At 32.1% G+C, this 21,075-nt stretch overlaps 2 protein-coding genes and 3 long non-coding RNA genes across 6 annotated transcripts in view; 2 read left to right on the forward strand and 3 right to left on the reverse strand.

Moving 5' to 3' along the window:
• The window catches only part of LOC149480807 (potassium voltage-gated channel protein Shaw-like), a 178,748-nt gene that overhangs the window by 142,258 nt on the left and 15,415 nt on the right, over positions 1-21,075 (reverse strand). The window lies entirely within an intron of this gene.
• LOC149480808 (uncharacterized) overlaps positions 1-21,075 on the forward strand; it is a 369,189-nt gene that overhangs the window by 54,480 nt on the left and 293,634 nt on the right. The gene's annotated exons all lie outside the window — the stretch shown is intronic.
• Positions 14,403-15,456, reverse strand: LOC149480810 (uncharacterized). The gene is made up of 3 exons (XR_016316917.1): positions 15,176-15,456; positions 14,854-15,034; positions 14,403-14,496 (listed from the first exon to the last, which is right to left on the reverse strand). It is a non-coding gene; the product is annotated as an uncharacterized LOC149480810 (long non-coding RNA).
• LOC149480811 (uncharacterized) lies at positions 15,490-16,543 on the forward strand. The gene is made up of 3 exons (XR_016316916.1): positions 15,490-15,684; positions 15,841-16,014; positions 16,355-16,543. It is a non-coding gene; the product is annotated as an uncharacterized LOC149480811 (long non-coding RNA).
• The window catches only part of LOC149480812 (uncharacterized), a 121,048-nt gene continuing 120,170 nt past the window's right edge, over positions 20,198-21,075 (reverse strand). Inside the window, exon 3 of the transcript XR_016316913.1 lies at positions 20,198-20,220. The gene's annotated coding sequence lies outside the window, so the exon portion shown is untranslated. The remainder of the gene's footprint in view (positions 20,221-21,075) is intronic.

Below are 21,075 nucleotides of genomic sequence, written 5' to 3' on the forward strand. Positions count from 1 at the left end.
TTTATTTATTTTTTATATTCTTCATGTAATATGATATAATAAATATTAGTTTCCATGGGTATTTAAAAAATAGAAGTTTATAAGTAGATAGTGTAATCTAATCTAATATCTAATATTCTAATATTATATGTATAATATTATAAAGGCGAAAGTTTGTAAGGATGTATGGATGTATGGATGTTTGTTACTCTTTCACGTAAAAACTACTGAACCGATTACAATGAAATTTAGCACACATATAGAGGGTAACTTGGATTAACACATAGGATAGTTTTTATCCCGGAAATCCCACGGGAACGGGAACTATGCGGGTTTTCCTTTGCAAACGCGGGCGAAGCCCCGGGCGGAAATCTAGTTCTGGTATAAACTAGAAATATTTAACTTATTTTAAATAGATTTCTATAACTTTGCTTTAAATGAAAATGAACACTCTTCTCACATTTCCTTTCCTACCATGTTGCCTGGCAGAGATTGCTGTGTAGCAATAAGGCCGCCTATTGTGCAAAATTTTTGTACCTCATTAATTTGTACCACATTTCCTACATTGTTTTGTACAATAAAGTGTTATAAATAAATAAATAAATAAAATGAAATCTATACATATAATAAAATCGTAGGAAAGTCAAAACTGTACATCGAATATTTTTTTAAAAGAATACATATTCCATGATCTATAATCGATATAGAAGCCAAAAATATAGTTTTTAGAATTTTTGTCTGTTTGTCTGTTTGTCTGTTTGTCTGTTTGTCTGTATGTTTGTCCGAGCTAATCTCGAAAAGTACTGCATAGATTGACTTCAAATTTTGCATGAATATTACTAACAGGTCGAGTGAGGTTTTTTTAAACATATAATCATGCTATCACCTCCGGGGGAGGAGCTGTGAACCTTTACTTTTCTTACGTATTCCGTGTACTACGACAGCGTACAATCTAAAGACTCATGTTTAAATGTTGTTTTTGAGTAAGCCATGCTATTATCTAGCTTTACACTATAAAAACTACGTCATTTACGTAATTTGGGCAGAGAAACTGTTTAATGAATCTTAGTACTATAAAGACAAATTTGATTCAGCGCCATCTATGAGATTTCGTAAAAATCAAATCAATTTACATGTTAACACTACTGAACACAATGTTAAAAATTAATAATTTAAATATAATTATGTTAGTTATTTATTTAACTCTTTAACCCATAATAAATCTTCCCTTCCCTATAAGGTGCGCTTATAATTCGTGTGAATATACTACATTTTTAAAAGTGAGGGTAGATGTATATTATTTTAAGTCAAACTAGACACCATTACAGTTAATCTAATATTGATTGTGTTCATTGGTTACATTTTTAAAAATCTTCGTGTTTTAATAATTCGATCACGAGGCGGGACTCTAATACAAAAAGGTTAGTTCGTTGATAATTATTATTCCTTCATCATTTACATGTTGTTAGTAAAAAATAATATACTTTGACTGTTAATACTTTTGTTCAGTATTTATCTATATGATTATTGCTTGGTAATTAATATATTTTCATGTCGTATACCTAATTATAAACATAAGTGTGATGTGAAACTAGCTGGATTTATTTTTACACACTCACAGTCTTATATTTTGTGTTAATGTTAAAATAGTATTAATAATAGTGTAAATCATAATATTTTTTCAAAGTTAAAAATATTTCCTTTTTTTTGATGGTGTTGCCATCGAATTAAACCGCGCTGTCGTTTCGTTCACAAAAAGTCATGTTATTAGGACCGAATATGTAGCCGCCTCAACTTACGGAAACGAGAGTAACCTGCGTTGTCTGTTAGTTATTGTATAGTCGAATTTAACGTTACATGGAAATTGGAATCTAAATATATGTATACCTACTTATATTAAATCTGTAGAGGTCAATTCTGCACATGAAATATATTTCCTAAATAACTATTATTTTTCATATTCGTGAGCAGAGCAGCAACTCCATTTTTAAGCTTTCGTCGCGTGTGCGTTCTTAATGCGTGTATCTTAATGGTTAAAGCTACACAGAAATCAAGTATGAAAGAAATGTTCTCCATATTATATAAAAAATATCTCCCGACATCATAAATGTCTATCTTTTATGGTTGAGCTTAGGAGTTCAAAGCTTTCTGATTATATTTGTCTACTAGCTGTCCCCGCGACTTCTTTCGCGTGGAATAGTGACTATGGGACCTATGACCATGGGCTCAGGGTGGGGCAACAATAAAAAATCATTTTTATTTTCATGCTCCCACTCCCGCGCCCACTCGCACTCCCACGCCATATGCCACGTTCAGTCCCAATCCCACGCCCACGCCCACTCCCCTTCACAATTAGTACCTACCAGATCAAAGTCAGGGTAAGCGCCCCACCCAGCCCCACCGTGGCTACGCCCATGCTGAATTACTACTTAAGATACAATTATTGAGTAAATACGTACTAAAGTCCGGTCGCGAAGCAGAAAGAATTTCGTACAATGACCTCTTTACCTACTGACAGTGGTCACAAACATTTTTGAATGAAGTGCAGTTTACATGAAATATTTGGAGGAGAAAATGTTTTTTACTAATTTATTAAATAAATGTCCTCTATTCATTTACAATACTTATTAGTTAGTTACATTTTAACTTTTTCAATAACAACGATATATTATATAAAAAAAAGTGTGCGTGTACACACATAAGAAGTGAAACTTCTTTATGACCTTATTTTTCAAAAAATAATTTACTATGTAGGTACAATATTACAGAAATACGTTATTCTAACACGCGATTTCGACTTAGGCGGATTTTGATTGGACATAAAGAGTTTGAGGTTTATTCTTATAAATTTTGAATTCACAAAATCATAATTGAACACCTGACACCAATCAAGCAAACACAAACCTTACGCTCTCAGGTTAAAGGTTTACAATCCCTAAGGACGGCGGTCATTGCACCTGTGCGAGCAAGACACATTATTTTTACAAGGGAGTGACAGTGACAGGTTAATGTACGAAATTCTTCCTGCTCCGCGACCGGACTTTACCATAAATAATTAAAAGAATTGTTATTAAAATTCCTTACTAAACTGAGCTAAAAAACTTACGTACCAAATTATTAAAGAAAATCAAGAAATGAAATGCCTAACCTATACCAAATAGTTACTACATAATGTAATTAAAAATTATGATTAGTATATAATATCGAAAATCAAAAAAGAAATGCCTAACTAATTCTACGTACGTGTACGTCTACGTAAAATTTCTTTTAAATTATGTCATATTATTTTTTAGGAACCAGGGGGGGAGAGGAGCAAATTCTATTTCCTTCCTTTCTTAAACGGATGTTTTTAATAATCTATGGTGTAGCTACTGATCAGCTTAATCGATACTCAGTTTTTATCAAATCCAGCAACAAATCCAAATTAGATCTTTCCTGTCTCACGCACGTAACTAAAGGCTGAAGAGAGAGAGAGCACGTAACTAAACCGTTTAGACGAAGAAAAGTGTATAGAAAAAGGAATAAATAATTTCATAAACTTCCCGACGATCTTTAAAAATAAATTATAACTTTCATTTTTTTCATTCCCACTTTTACCCCTATGTAGGTATAATAAGTGGATGAACCAATTTTGATACACTTTATCTAAGAACCAGCGTCGGAAAATATTCTGCCTAACAAAAAAAACCGCATCTAATTCGGTTTACCTGTTAGCCAGCTACGGTGCCATAGACAGACACACACACACACACACACAGAAATACATAGGGGTCAAACACATAACACCAGTCTTTTTGCGTCGGGGGTTAAAAATATAATACGACATAATTTAAAGGACATTTTATGTGGAAAATTTACCTATACACCAGGGTAGATAATTTTTGAAACAAAAAAAAATCGCAGTAGGATGAAACCCATTAGAAAAGGATATGATAAAAATGTAAGGAAAAATAAATTACGGTCAATCGGAGTTCGGGAAGTGGGAGGGGGGGGAGCTTTTAAGAGAAAAAAATGGTTTCTCTCGATTTCTCGATAATAATAACACCTGCTAATTTTTTTCTACATATTTTAATTGTACAGACATCACTTTTCCACAATTTTATTATATGTATTGCTTCACAAGCATTGGCAGACGACAAGCGCTTGTCGCCATCCGTCGCGATTTGAACTGAGCGTTCCCACGGCATGTGTGCGTATGGCAAGCACTGGCGAGCGACAAGCGCGCCGATTCCCATGGCATGTGGTGTGGTGTGGCGCGGTCGGATTTGTGAAGCAAACATGTCGTGGGAATCAGGCTTTAACTTAATTTTTATTCACCCGCATCAGTGCCACCTAAAAAATCTTTATATCGAAATTCGAGCAAAGTTAAGAAAATGAGAAATAAGAGTTCTCAAGGATCGTTAGAGATAAGAGGCTTACTATTGACCGAAAACAACATGTGTTATGCCGAACCTGAAACCGCTTCACAACGAGAATTGCGGCTCACAGCTGACCGCGAACGGCATGTACTATCCTGTGAGACCGAAACCTTCACTGAGAGGGTATAACGTCTCACAGCTGATCGCAAATGGCATATTGTACTATCCCGTGAGACCGAAACCCTCACTGAGAGGGAATTACGTCTCACAGCTGATCACGATCGTCATATTTTATCTCGAGAATCTGAAACTTTTACTCAATATGAAGACCGTTTGACAAATAATAGGGTGCACCATAATATTATTCGATCTCTCGAAGATGAACATGAGCATAAGCAATGACTAGAGTAGGGACGCGAATATTACCATTATTTGAGACAAGAACGATTAATAAGTTTGTTTAATGAAAGATTAAGAATTGAAACTATTGGTCTCTTGAAACGGACGAATAGCGAGAGGCCCGTCTTACTGCAGACAGATTTCGACATAGTCTTAATGACTTAGAGGTAAACATAGAAGATCAATCTACAAATTCGGTGGTGTGGTCCGACAAATATAAAAGTGGGTTTGCTTATAACCTCACAATTCATTACCTACAGATCATCTTCTGTATAGGCGATATTAACGTAGTATGTTCTTTTTGTAATGCTTTAAAGTGGAGTAAGGAGTCGGCTTTCGTTTGAAGATACGCCGGAACCTTTGAAATCACTACTTTTAAGTTTTAGAGGAACATGTGCAATCTAAACAGTTCTTAGACAATATTAGCTCTTATAGTATTGCGTTTTAAATGATCCTTTGGTGCTCAACAATTATCAGATGCTCCTTTCATTCTTACTTTTAAGATACAAGGTCAAGTTTATCATTTGATAGGATCCCTTTTGCCTGAAGGCCAACCTAAGTTTCTTTAAATATATTTTGTATTCGACTACGACGAATAATCGAATACAAGAAATCAATATTTCTCGAATTTAAAACTGAACTCATTTCACAATTTTAGAACATGTTAATTCATCAGGTTAATCCGTATATATGCGTTTTAAATCGACATTAGAAGCTTTTCCTCAAGATGGTGATATTAATATAAAATTGGTATAAATGCCGATAGACGGAAGTCTATCAGCACTCAGGAATTCCCTGAGCGTGTTATAACGCCCAGGCCACAGTATTACAATTTTTCCTACAGTAGGGCGACGAATGTATTTTCGCATAGCAACGGAGGGGAACTCGTGGGGGGTAAAGTGACGGGCCACGTACCACAAACATGCTTAGTTTGTGGTACCGAGCGCGAAAGAAAGTCATCGTGTTTTTAGTAAAGTTACTATGTAAACTAACGTAATTTATTACTTAGGTACATATTCTATAATGGTGCGCTCAAACTGTTAATCTACATTTAATTTAGATTATTATTTTAATTACTAAGAAATGTAGAATTTAAATCACATTCATTCATGTTTTCCTCAGATATTCGATGTCTATGATTTTCGATGATTTTAAGATTTTCTTATCAGAGTATTCAATTTTAATGTAGTTAAATTTTATAAGAGACAATTAAGAACATTCAAAAATAAAGTGTCACGTATTTTTTTTAAACGACGAATGACGAAAAACGACCGAATCGCGGACGAAGTCGCGGGCAACAGCTAGTAATTAATAAATGAATAACGTTTAATTGCATTTTCATGAATTTATGTTCATTGTGCATTCACCATTACAATAATTGTTACAGATAAATAGGAGTTAATTGCGCGGGAAATACAGATAAATAATAGAAGCCGCTGACCAACCGTGGTTTTGGAAAACAATAGGTCACAAATACCGAATATTTAAGTAATTAAATGTGGTATACGCGAATTTTATTGTTTAATCATTAGTTGATTCATTGAAAAGTACGATTAAAAACCGTATAATGTGTAGATAAATAATATGAATGAATAAAATTTATTCTGTGTTGTCAGAATGTAGTCTATAAAACCTATACCTATTTATTCCCTAAGACATCTGTTCCATTAGACTATTTTACGAAGTGTATTAAGTATGTATTTTTGGATTAGGTACACTTATTTATTAGTACCTAATGTACTGGAAGATTTTTGCAAGCTGCATAGCGCGCTTTTCATAATACTTACATATTTTTTTAAGGCAACAGTTAACCATGTGTATTAAAACATTTTTATAAATACAAATGAAATATTTAATTCGACACACATAATAATAGAAAAGAATGAATGTAATGATTGAGATCTGTTGAATGGAATGATGAACGTGTGAATGCAAGAGAAATGAATCACTCCTCAAGGAGTTACGTGGATGTAAGTGTTTCTTAGAATAAAAATAAAAGATGGATGCCAGTTCTGAGTCAAAACTTACGAGAAAGCTAAGATAGTCATTTAGAAGCATATAGTGTTATTTATTTGATTTACTTTCATTTACGAGCCAATGCGATAAACAGGTAGACAGACATACAGACAAATTTATTACAAAGTTTTATTGATGAGTACCTAAATAAAAAGTTAAATATTTCATTAAAAACCCGATAGAAATTTTCAATTTAATTTTCAAGCATGTGATTGAACCAACGTATTAGAGGTTTTATTACTCCTATGCTTATGTTACATACATACATTCTTTGGTAACTAAAACATAGCCGGACAAAGTGAAAACGAAATTAGGCCAAGTGCATGTTACTTCAAATGGGTATCGGCATCGTGTTGCAATCAGCAAAGTATAGGGAACAGAGGTTGTAGCCAACTTCTAAAGAAGAAGGTTCATGTTTCTCTATATTTTTCTACTACCGTCAGATTATTTATTCTATGTAGGTGCAAAAATTCTTAAAGGATTTCAAGCGTAGAGTGAACAGGTACCTTCTAGGGAAGCGCGTTCCATCTTAGACCACATCTCAGCTTAACATCAGGCGAGATTGTGGTAAAGCGCTTCCCTATTACCAATAAAAAAAGGAATTTCACTAGCAAAAAATAAATCCCAAAACACAAGAACTAAATCTTCATTTTTTGATATAATATCGAAATTCAATAACGATAAAAAAATGTTGAAAAAATAATACACATTTATATTTTATACCGTAGTTAATCCATGTGTTTAAGCGTCAAGGTTAAAAGCCAGCAAGTAAAATAAACAAAAATTCTACCAAAGTTACATTGTTTACAAGTACTCTAAATAGGGTTGTACAATTGTGGTTTTACCAAAAACACAATCTTTGAGTGCACTCCAACGGGAAATAAGGCGCAATTTTCCTTATTGGAGGCAATTTTCCACAAGATTTAATTCGATAGCTGAATTTTAGATTCCAACTCTTGGTGTATGAATTCTGATGCCACCTAACGATTTCAAAGTTATTTTCAATTTCACAACGAATATTTATTTGTATTTGAGATAGTTTCAAGTTTGTTTCGTAAAAATCGATTTGATTGTGTAAAAAAGCGCCTCCTCCTATATTCTTTTTACATAGACATTATCAATATACCTACTTCTACAGATATTATAATAGAAAATTGTATTATAAAAATTTTAGTTACAATATTATTTTTAAAATAAACAGAACCCTATCTTACCTATTTGATATCGTTATATAATCGTTAAGATAAGTATTTATTATAATACTAGCTTACCGCCCGCGGCTTCGCCCGCTTTGTCTAAAACCTAATAAATTATATACTTAGGGCATGCAGAACCGAGTCCGGTTCCAAGTTTCTGAAACCCGGTTCCAAATAGAGCTCAGAACCGGGTAGAACCGGGTTACCCGGTTCTTTTATAATACTTCGGAAAAAAATACGAAAGTAAACAAAAGTAACTGTAAAAGTACCTGATCGGCCTTTTATTTTACGCGGCTTGTGTCTTATTTTATTAAATTAATAAAGAAACAAAATTTCAATACTTCTCTTTATTTATCAGTCTTATAAAAGTACCATGTTATCATAATATCACATATAAACTTAAACCTATTCATTAACTGCAAACTGTAAAGCAAAAAACCGGCCAAGTGCGAGTCGGACTCGCGCTCCGAGGGCTCCGAACAAACCTATTGCACGCCTCATAAGCGAAGCGTTGAGGTGGGTACTACTGTTATTTCGCGCAAAACATCTGATTTTTCAAACTTAAAATGTCTTTATGTATCATACATTGCACTTGTAAGATAATACATACACACACATATTAAAAAAAAACACTATTTTTAACGTTCATGATATTTTTGATGTCATTTTTGTTATTTAAACTAGTTAAAAAACAGTTTAAAAAAGTTCTGTCTTGGACGTCCGTGTGTCTGTATGTGCGGATCCTTTTTCTTGTTAACACGATAGCGACCGAAATACTTTACTAATCGAGTCTTTTTTTTTCTCTTACGCTTGAGTATGCTCAGGAATAGAACCCTTTCATTTTTCAGGGTCTGATTCGATGTGGTTTAATTGTTATTAAATAAACAAAAATAATAAATAATAAATATTTATTAAAAAAAAATTATGAGGCGTGCACTTTTGGATTTTCCAAATTATTTTTTATAATGTTGTAACTTAAAAATTTATGTTTCTAGGAATTTTTCCAGTATCTATGTTATAAGACGTTACTTTTACCAAATTTAAAGGCTCTGTGTTCATGAAAAGTACCCAGCTGTAGGTTTTGAGTCCCATGCGAATGTCGAAATTTGCGATAATTTTCAGCATTTACGGCTGTATCTTTTGATGCGTTGGCTTGTGAGTTTGACTTTTTCACATAAAAGGGACCGAAGACTTGAGTATTCGATATAAATTTCAGCTTGATACCAAAAACAAAAACATGACTGGATCATTATATGAAACAATAAATCAACAGCTTTTCAAATTCACGACAAATCTAATAATAATATTTCTGTAGCCAAATTTTTGTCATTTTCGAAGCCTAATTGTTAGACAACCAATCAGAGCCACGCTTGAGGCGTGGCACGAAAATTCGCGATGCACGTGAGTCTGACGTTGCCAGATACAATAAATTTGTTAAAATAATGCAGCAAAATATAAATGATACTTTATATTTTAATATTTTGGTCGGAACCGGGAGAACCGGGTTTGATGCTATTCAGACCCGGTTCTCAAGATCATCAAAAAACCCGGGTTTACCCGGGTTTTTCGGAACCGGGTAAACCCGGGTGCATGCCCTATATATACTAAAACCTTCCTCTTGAATAACTTTATCTATTAAAAAAACCGCATCAAACTCCGTTGTGTAGTTTTAAAGATTTAAGCATACATAGGGACATAGGGACAGAGAAAGCGACTTTGTTTTATACTATGTAGTGATGAACAAACAAAATGAATACACACACTATTATATATTACTAGCGGTCCGCCCCGGCTTCGCCCGTGGTACATATGAAAAATAGATGTTGGCCGATTCTCAGACTTACCCGATATGCACAGAAAATTTCATGAGAATCGGTCCACCCGTTTCGGAGGAGTATGCAGACTAACATTGTGACACGAGAATTTTATATATAAGATATAGGCCACACATTAGTCATTTGATGTGCGAACAGCTCTGCAGGATATGTAAGGTCTAATCCTAGACTAACAATGGAATTCGGAGGCTTGATGCTCTGAAATCCCGGGAAATCCCTCGTACAATGAGATATTTTAACCAACTTAATATAAAAGGGTAAAAATCTGATACTTTTCAGGGATGAAAGATAAAAAGATTGGAGAAAAACAGGAGCTTCTTACATAATATTATATTAATTTAAACTAACTTAAAAATAGTATATTATTATGATCATGTTGTAGCTACACAAGCAAATTTTCGTGAAATGTTAACATCTCTAAGTATATCTCTCTATCTATCTTTAAATTCTTTTTCATTACGAGGAATGACAAGACGGGACTTATTTATTATAGAAAGAATAAACAATTATATTTACTGAGTAATATTAATTTTTACCTTACGACTATCAGACTGTTTTTTTAAGTTAACAACCCTACGCTATATGCTAATTGGTAATACATAACTATTTCCTGAAACATTCCTCATATTATTTAACAAAATAAACAAGTCTAGATATTCCGAGAGTTCTTAGAACAAAATAAATATCATTTCTAAGACCCCATTATCATCATTACGCCCTAGTTTTCACCCTTATAGAGGGGTAAATTTATCTATTACTAGCGGTCCGCCCCGGCTTCGCCCGTGGTACATATGAAAAATAGATGTTGGCCGATTCTCAGACTTACCCGATATGCACAGAAAATTTCATGAGAATCGGTCCACCCGTTTCGGAGGAGTATGCAGACTAACATTGTGACACGAGAATTTTATTTATAAGATGACAGTGGTGACTTAACATTTAAATGTGAGGTTATAATAATGTGGAAAAATTTATCGACATTTATCTGCAAAAAATTATTGCTTTTACTTTAATGAAGGAAAACATCGTGAAGTAACCTCATGTCCAAGAGTCAAAAGAAATTACGACACTTGAATAAACCCACAACTAGGCATAGTAGTGGAATATAAATAAATAAAATAAATCATAAACTTATAAAGAATAGAAAAAATTCGATCACGAGGCGGGACTCGAACCCGCATCCTTTCACGCCAATCCGGGGCCGACGCTTGACCAACTCAGCCACCCGTGATAATATAATAAATCATTTATTTTCACATAATAATTATACAAATCAGTGACCCCAGGCTCCTAAGATAGCAAAAACTGTTTTTCAGGAGTCTATCTATATGGCATATTACTAGTAATAGGTAATATTATTAGTATAAATATAAGGAATTATTTTACAATTAATGAGATTGAGCTTGACCGTGCATTTTCTTTTCAATTCACACATCGTAGGAATATAGACCCCTACAATAATATGGCTCTCACAATTTGCATTCCTGCAGTTCACCGACGTATAGTATAATGAATGATGATGATCGAAAGGAACAACAAAAAAAGACGTGTGGCACTCGGGGACTGCCGCGGTAAAGCTATTGCATAGCATGCCTTCAAGCCACACCTCCGCGCCCGTCGGAGTGGGGAGCGTGAGGTTTTTTCGTTACGGAATTTCTCGATTCGGTCCCCGCGCTCAAGGCCCGCGATAGAAGCTATAAACTTATGCTATAATTCCAAACAGTTGCAATGTAATAATAATATGTTAACAGATCGTTTTGCAACTAAGTAGATATCTATTAAATCAACTCATTAAACAATTTACTTTACTGTCACTGCCCTCTGATCTTCGTAAAACCCTTTATGGTGTCGTTTGCGAATTTTAAGCATCGTTGAGATAATTATTATTTATGTGGGCGTTTGATTCTACCTTTTACGATTTATGGACTGTTTTCATGTAAATACGTAGATTTGAAGTGTATAGACTATAGTCGATAAATTTAAATTTGTTGAATGTTTTCTTTTTCTTATATTTTTTTCAGATCATATTGATTAATATTTCTTACTAGCGGTCCGCCCCGGCTTCGCCCGTGGTACATATTTACGTTTTCTCTACATAAAAACCATCCTCGTACTTCAAGGAATATAATAAAAAAAGAATTATCGAAATCGGTTCAGCCGTTCTCGAGTTATGCGCTTACCAACACATTTTGCGATTCATTTTTATATATAAGACTAGCGGTCCGCCCCGGCTTCGCCCGTGGTACATGTTTACGTTTTTTCTACATAAGAACTATCCTCGTACTTCAAAGAATATAATAAAAAAAGAATTATCGAAATCGGTTTAGCCGTTCTCTAGTTATGCGCTTACCAACACATTTTGCGATTCATTTTTATATATAAGATTATATTCGCAAACTATTTATGTTTTAGAAACATGCTTCAGTCGAAGGTTATTTATGTTGTTCTGAATATATACGGGTATTAAATCTTCTAGAAAGATCGGTTACCAGCGCCTATTCCAACGCTTCATATGATTGCCACTTGCTTAAAATATCACCTTTATTTCTATAGGGTTGCCATCTGCTTAAAATATATGCTATAATTATAATAAATTCTTTATTTTTGCCTTCACAACTTAGTAGTTACAACTGTATTGACTCAGTAGCATATTTGTTGTGAAACACTATTGGATAGGATTTTCATCTGCTTAAAATAATAACTATGATGAACTATGATTATATATGTTACACAGAAACAAAGGATGGTATAATAGTTACATAATTAGCCGAGAATTATACAGTACGTTCCCGGACATCCTTTAAACTGGGGATAACCCCGGAAAACTTAGCCGGATGGAAACCCTCGCTCCTTTGTATGTGCCATGTCTCTATTCACTACATATTTAGGAAGATTGCAGATCAACGGGACCCGCTATCGAATTACGAAATTATTAATTACTAGCTATACTGAACCCACGTCCCACGGGTAAAATCAAGTATCATTACTCATTTACTCCTACTTACCTGGGGGGTAACCGGCACCTTTAGAATAACAGTCTTATTATGGGTACGTTTTGTTGCGTTCACAAAATAATCTTACTTTTTTGGCACCGGGACCTTCTAAAACATATGGAAACCAATTGCAACAAGACTGTTTCGAGCGGTTTCGAGACGTCAATCGAAAAATTGGAACCGGCACGCTCTCTTTGACATTTAGCATTCTTGTTATAATGTCAATAATGACAGTTTTAAGCAATTTTAGTGAAGTTGTAAATATGGAACTTTTATAACATTATTTTGAATATTATTAAAAGAATACACATCAAATTTAAGTGAAACGTATGTAGTTGGAAATCTATTTAATAAATGAAGCTTTTAAAGAAGATAATACATTTATTATATTAAAAATGCAAAATTAACATAACTACATCGGGTTGTTCCAAGAAAAGGCTTCAAACCTTTTGATTTAAGAAGAATCGTGTAAATAATTTATTATTGCGAAGTGCGCAATCATCACGAGTCTCTATGAGATATGGGGGCATCATATGAACAATCTTAAAATACAATTATAACCTACAGATTTATCTGTGTAAGATAAAAGTAATGTAAGTACCATACCCAATGCAAATCTTAAGAGTATATTTAAAAATACGTTTGTTTATGTACACATTCTCCACTTGTTATTTCTCTATATAATAAAATGCAACCCTACTTATTCTCTAAACATAAATTTTATCTAATACCTACTTAATGTAAATCTATAAAAGATTGTTTATTATTTCTTCTTGATTCAATTTATTTTATCATGTTATATTATTTATATAATAAAACACTTAAAAGTAAATCTACACTCAAATGCACTACCCATATTATACTTATGTTAGGGATCTCATTTAATTTTGAGAAATAATACCATTATTTATTTCCAGATTCTACAATCAATTCCGAGCACTAGGAATAAGATTACCCAGCGTAACCACATGGAAGCATTGATAGTATTCAAGAAGCTATAAAGTGCCAGCGCAACATATGAATATATTTTTTTCAATAGGAAGCAATATCATGCTTTAAATGTATTAGTGCAATTAAAAACATATTTTATAAATCCAAAATCTTTATTTAGTCCTTTTTATTTATTCATTGACAAAACATTTGCTCCTTTACTTCTCTTGATAACATTTATATATAAAAAAATGTAATAAAACATGGAATTATTTGAAAATAGATTCAATTCTATTTTGATTAAATATTAATAATTAGGTATATTACTCAAATCCAAATTTGTAAGTAAATGGCATATTAAAAAGACCCTTGATTAAAAAAATAAAGTCTTATTTATAATACCAGCCTTTAAAACTTAAAATGCAATAAACAAAAACTTTATATTTACATCACAATGAATAATTCCTACACTAATAGATTAATGGTATTTATATTTTTATTTTAAATTTAAATCAATTATTGTATTTGCATAATATAGAGTAGATAAATAATTCAAAAACTTGCAGCACTTATGTATACTTTTAATTTCATTTTTATTAAACTTAAAAGTTAAAATGAAAACAATGTAGGTACTATATTAAGGTACAATTAAATTTTTACATTTTCTTTGAATATTTTAAGTGTAGACATGGTGGCGCCTCCCCCAACTTGAAGTTCTCACTACCACATGATCATCTCCCAAGCCGGTACTTCCTTGTTCAATGTTTGGGCAAGCCGGCAATCAACACAACTGTGAAAGATAAATTGGATTTAAACTGATTCTTTGTTGCTTTAACATTTAATAAGTACATTTAATATGTTTACTTTTATTATTAAAGGGCTTGTCATGGTGTATGTAATTTAAGATGTTTTTTTAAACAATGTCGGTATAGTTTGTTAATTAATAATAAATACTTTATTTGTTAATCATTTTTCAAGTATTTTAACATTTTAGTTGTTTATCTTGCAATTCTTAATATCGTATTAAAAAAAAGTTAAATGTGTAGGTGTGTAATTCCCACAGGTAATTCCTTACAAAACTACTTAATATAAGTAGCTTCTAACCAAACATAGATAGGTTTGCTTATAAATTAATATAAATATTTACTTTTGACCAGCTGCTCTAGTTTTTGTGAACTCCCAAATCATTTGCACTTAAACTTTCAGCAGAGAATTCTATCAACTTCGTCTCATCATAACTTTTACCTCGTTGGGAGTTATTCATGTACCTATCTTTGTCTTTGTAATTTCGGGGTCAGGGAGCTTCGCGCACTCTGCACAATGTTCTGCTGTAAGTTAAATAAAAATTACTTCAATTAAGTAACAATAATCAAAACAGACGAAATCATGCAAAAACCAAAACTTTATTCGTAAAAATATATCTCTGTAGTCTGTTATCATAAATCGTCCTTACTCGTACTTTATCTTACCTTGCTATTTCAATATTGCTTTTTCGCACTTTCTCATTTATCCAGAGATGAGATTCACATATTTAAGTTTATGTTTATCTGAAATTTTAGTAATATGAATTATTAGGACAGTGACATGACATTTTGATTTTTGACGTTTAATGTTCGATACAAATCATTACGACTTGGCCTAAAAGCCTCGTAGCCAAGCCATTAATCTTAAAAAAATAGACAAAACTTCGGAATTCATTCGCTCTTTGGACATTGTAGGCAATCGTATAGTAATCATGTTGAAAAGGCTCCCGGTACCGAAATAAAATAAGATTATTTTGTGAACTCAACAAAACAAGGTTGTTATTATAAAAATGGCGGTGATTGAAAATTAAACGTCAAAAATCCAAATGTCATAATCACTGTCCTCGTATTATTATCTAAAATTTGGATAAATCAAATTGAAAAATTGCGAAAGATAAGTAATATGCATTAAAGAATGCATGAAAGAGGCATGAAAGAGCAATTGAAATAGCAAGGTAAGATAATATACGAGTAATAATTAATATACTTATCTAAAACATTGGACGATTTATGATAACACAGATATATTTTTACGAATAAAGTATTGGTTTTTGCATGATTTCGTCTGTTTTGATTATTGTTAATTGAAGTAATTTTTATTTAACTTGCAGCAGAACATTGTGCAGAGTGCGCGAAGCTCCTTGACCCTGAAGTTACAAAGACAAAGGTACATAAATAACTCCCAACGAGTTAAAAGTTATGCTGAGACGAAGTTGATAGAATTCTCTGAAAGTATAAGTGCAAATGATTTGGGAGTTCACAAAAACTAGAGCAGCTGGTCAAAAGTAAATATTTATATTAATTTATAAGCAAACCTACTTATCTATGTTTGGTTAGAAGCTACTTATATTAAAAGTTTTCTAAGGCATTGTACCTACACATTTAAGTTTTTTTTAATACAATATTAAGAATTGCAAGATAAACAACTAAAACGTTGAAATACTTGAAAAATTATTAACAAATAAGGTATTGAACAAACCATACCGACATTGTTTAAAAAACTTCTTTTTAGACGTTTACATACACCATGACAAGCCCTTTAATAATAAAAGTAAACATATTAAATGTACTTATTAAATGTTAAAGCAACAAAGAATCAGTTTAAGTCCAATTTATCTTTCACAGTTGTGTTGATTGCCGGCTTGCCCAAACATTGAACAAGGAAGTACCGGCTTGGGAGATGATCATGTGGTAGTGAGAACTTCAAGTTGGGGGAGGCGCCACCATGTCTACACTTAAAATATTCATATTTGTATCATACATCTGAAAATGTAAAAATTTAATTGTACCTTAATATAGTACCTACATTGTTTTCATTTAAGTTTAATAAAAATGAAATTAAAAGTATACATAAGTGCTGCAAGTTTTTAAATTATTTATCTACTCTTTATTGTGCAAATACAATAATTGATTTAAATTTAAAATAAAAATGTGTAGGAATTATTCATTGTGATGTAAATATAAAGTTTTTGTTTATTGCATTTTAAGTTTTAAAGGCTGGTACTATAAATAAAACTTAATTTTTTTTAATCAAGGGTGTTTTTAATATGCTATTTACTTACAAATTTGGATTTGAGTTATATATATCTACCTAATTGTTTTTAATAAATATTTAAGCTAAATAGAATTGAATCTAATTTCGAATACTTCCATGTTTTATCACTTTTTTTATATAAATGATATCAAGAGAAGTAAAGGAGCAAATGATTTGTCAATAAATAAATAAAAAAGACTAAATAAAGATTTTGGATTTATAAATGTTTTTTATTGCACTTAAACATTTAAAGTATGATATTGCTTCCTATTGAAAAAAATATATTCATGTTGCGCTGGCACTATGGCTTCTTGAATACTATCAATGCTTCCATGTGGTTACTCTGGGTAATCTTATTCCTAGTGCTCGGAATTGATTGTAGAATCTGGAAATAAATAATGGTTTTATTTCTCAAAATTAAATGAGATCCTTAACAACAGATTACATAAGTATAATATGGGTAGTGTATTTGAGTGTAGATTTACTTTTATAGTCTTATATTCTATATAGATAAATAATAACATGATGAAATATATTGAATCATGAAGAAATAATAAACAATCTTTTATAGATTTACATTAAGTATTAGATAAAATTTATGTTTAGGGAATAAACTGTAGAGTTGCATTTTATTATACAGAGAAATAACAAGTGGAGAATGTGTACATATAAACAGACGTATTTTTAAATAGATTTGCATTGGGTATGGTACTTACACAGATAAATCTGTAGGTTATATTGTATTTTCAAATTGTTCATATGATGCCCCCATATCTCATAGGGACTCGTGATGATTACGCACTTGTTTACTATTTAGGTACACGATTCTTAAATCAAAAGGTTTGAAGCCTTTTCTTCGAACAAGCCGATGTAAAGTTCTATTATTATGTATCTGATAACTGTCAAATTGTCAAATAGATCGCAGTTCGCACCGGTCCCAATAATTGAGTGAACTATTACGAGTGGCGTCATCAAAATTGCTAGAAAAACAAAATCAGTTTAACGCTGCAACAAGCTTGCGTTAAGGGTGTCACGGTACGAAAAGACATAGTAATGTTATAATAAGCTTGCTATAAGAGATGCCGGTTACCCCCCAGGTCTTACTTAATATTACATTGAATTGGTTTTGATTTATTATGAATTCGAAGATATTTAAAACATTTTCTTTCTTTATAAATACTTATTGGGCTTGATCAATGCTTACTTATACCCACAAAAAATTAAAATCTTTTCTCTTATCATTTGTAAAATTCTTATACTAGTATTTGTTCACATACGTATCTATATTATTTTTACTACCTATTTGTGTACATTTAATCGGCGTAGCTTAGTATTTATTCATCTCTAAAATTGTATCACTAGCTGTAAGGTACCTTATCATAAATAAATAAATAAATATTATTACATAGTATAAAACAAAGTCGATTTTTCTGTCCCTATGTCCCTTTGTATGCTTAAATCTTTAAAACTACGAAACGGATTTTGATGCGGTTTATTTTAATATTTAGAGTGATTCAAGACGAAGGTTTTAGTTAATAATTTATTAGGTTTTAGAGGAAAGCTAGTTTCTTATAACTCACATGTTATTCTGATACACCGGTACCTATATTACTGTAAAGATGTCAGACAGGAATTGATCAATCAAAGATGTCGGTGATATCTAATGGTTTGGAAAGAATAAAAAAATATTCTATCGTAATAAAGTATTTTTTTCGCATCATTTAAACATAACACGAAACTTTATCCTAGCTGATTTAGGTGTTAACTTAATTTACAATAGAAAATCACAGACGTCAACATTAACAACATAATCTTACATAACCTTCATCATAATCTGAAGATTATCACGTTCTTATCCAAAGAAAACGTATCCACGTTGTAATTACGAAATTATTTATTCTTTTTGAGATACGAAATCCTGTAAGCAAAGGAAACCTTTACTCTAAAACTTTAATAAACAGCTTGCGGTATTTGAGATACAAGGTAGAATATACATTTAAGAAATGTGTTTATAATGTGAATTTTAAGAGTATTAATTGCAATGAGTAAATATCTCGTCGACGTTAACTAAAAAATTTCGGCGTTTTCTTTTTTGGTCAGAATTAACATAATATAATGTTTTAAACGTTATTTAGATTCATGTAATAGTAGTTATTATTATTTTTATCCGTTTGGTTATAAGGCCTTTAAAGTGATTTACATCTATTAATTGCTACAGTTATGCGAAATGGTAAGTCGAATTTCGACAGGACTCTTACACGCTGTAACCCAAACCCAAACAATAAACAAAACGAACCCAAACAAATAAACAAACACACTTTCAAATTAGAAAAAATGTGGAAAAGGTATACCCATGATTTTCATTATCACTTAAAATATATACGCTGGTTGTTAGACACTATACCGATAGAAGCACACTTGTGTAAGCCAAAACTCCTTCAGTTTACAACTTGAACAGTTCGTATAGACGCTGAAAGTTAGTAGTTTTATGTCGCGATAAACGCTTTTAATGCGTCATCGAGTCCCCGAGGAACTTAAGTCGCAATAATTCTAACATTTTCACCAACACGTACGTTCTTGTATTATATACTAAATATTTATTTACGTACATTACGGTAATTTTTGAGTTTATTTAGTGACTAGCTGTGCCCCGCGGCTTAACCTGCACTGCTCCATTCCTAAATGGTCTTAGCGTGATGATAGCCTATAAGACTTCCAATAAATAGGCTATATAAAAATGGAATAATTTTTACAATTCAGACCCGTAGGATGAACTGAAGATGAGTCCGTTTATGTGTCTATGTACGCTGCATTATCATCAAACTATTTTTTATTTTTAGCTATTGCATAGCTTCTATCGCGGGCCTTGAAATTCCGTAACGAAAAAACCTCACGCTCCCCACGGACACGGAGGTGTGGCTTGAAGGCATGCTATGCAATAGCTTTACCGCAGCAGTCCTCGAGTGCCACACGTCTTTTTTTAATAACTTGACCATTAAATAACGAAATCTTATAAAATGTCTGTAATAAACCAAATAAACTTCCGTACAATTACCAGGATAACAGAAGACAAAGAAAAAGCAATATTCATTCTGGTAAATAAACGAACCGAAGCTTAAATATGGACAATTTATAAAAATTATGCAGGAGAAAATAATGGCCGCTCCACGACAATGCTATAATTTCAACGTATTTTTGAAATGTTACGGAACAAGTGGAAAACTTGGGTTTATAGAAAAGTTTCATTAGTATACTCGATAGATAGTAATGTTTTACTGCAGTTAATTGAAAATACAGATTTATTTTATCTTACAAAAATGTATACAGAAACTGTGTGACAAAATTTGTAGGTATTCTTGGACGTAAAGTCGTAAACACATTCATATTATGGTTTTATTTCGCATTAAAAAATAAAGTTTGCTCAAAAATTCAAGTGTCAAATAAGCTTTTAGAAGCTCTTTTTATTACTTTACAATGCCAAAAGTGCAAATAAAAATCATTTATAACGACAATTTCAATAAGCATTACTTATGTATTCATAAAAGCGCAAACGAATGAAATATTAAAACGTCAAATTTCCAGACAATTTAATATCTGCCAATTTTCTGACTTGCACCGTACCGTACATGCTCATATTTTTGCATATTTACAAAGATCGGACCCTCTCGCGATCCTGAATAATATAGTGAGCAGAAATATGCTTAGTTTTAGACATAATTTAGCACTTACCAGATGGGCTGTAGGGTGTCTATACGCGAAAGAGCTAGTTGGTTAAAACTTCTTACATATTCTCGTAACGAAGTTAGGGTGTAAGTCTGAAGTTTGTTAATGGCGTTATGCGATTATGCTAGATGTTATCTTTTATTGCTTCTGCTATATTGATAAACTACTGTTAATTTAATTACCTGTTAGCTAACATATTCTTGGCATTTATAGGGTACAAAAAAAATGTGTTATATGTTATCTCCGATTTCATCAACACTTAGTAAGCCACTAACTGTAATTTCATAATAAACAGGATTTCTCTCTGATCATATTAGTCGGATGACGATGGAAGTTATAAAATAGGGAACGCATGTGTATAAAAATAAATAATTAGTGTTCCAAAATCCAAATAATTTTATTGTTGATTAATTAAATGCTTTTCATTAAAGAGTCTAGGCTTTTAATGAAACACCTGATTTAACCAATTGCCGGCGACATGCTTCTATTCAGTAAGCTACATTGATTCTTTTTGTGTAAAAAGGCCTAACTCTACCCCACATGGTTTCTTTATCCTGACTAATAATTTTGGAGTGATACAATTTCGATC

This window comes from Colias philodice, chromosome 17, assembly GCF_061535455.1.
Source record: "Colias philodice isolate Cphi_HAF_F1 chromosome 17, ilColPhil1 Martin Lab GWU primary, whole genome shotgun sequence".
NCBI lineage: Eukaryota > Metazoa > Arthropoda > Insecta > Lepidoptera > Pieridae > Colias > Colias philodice.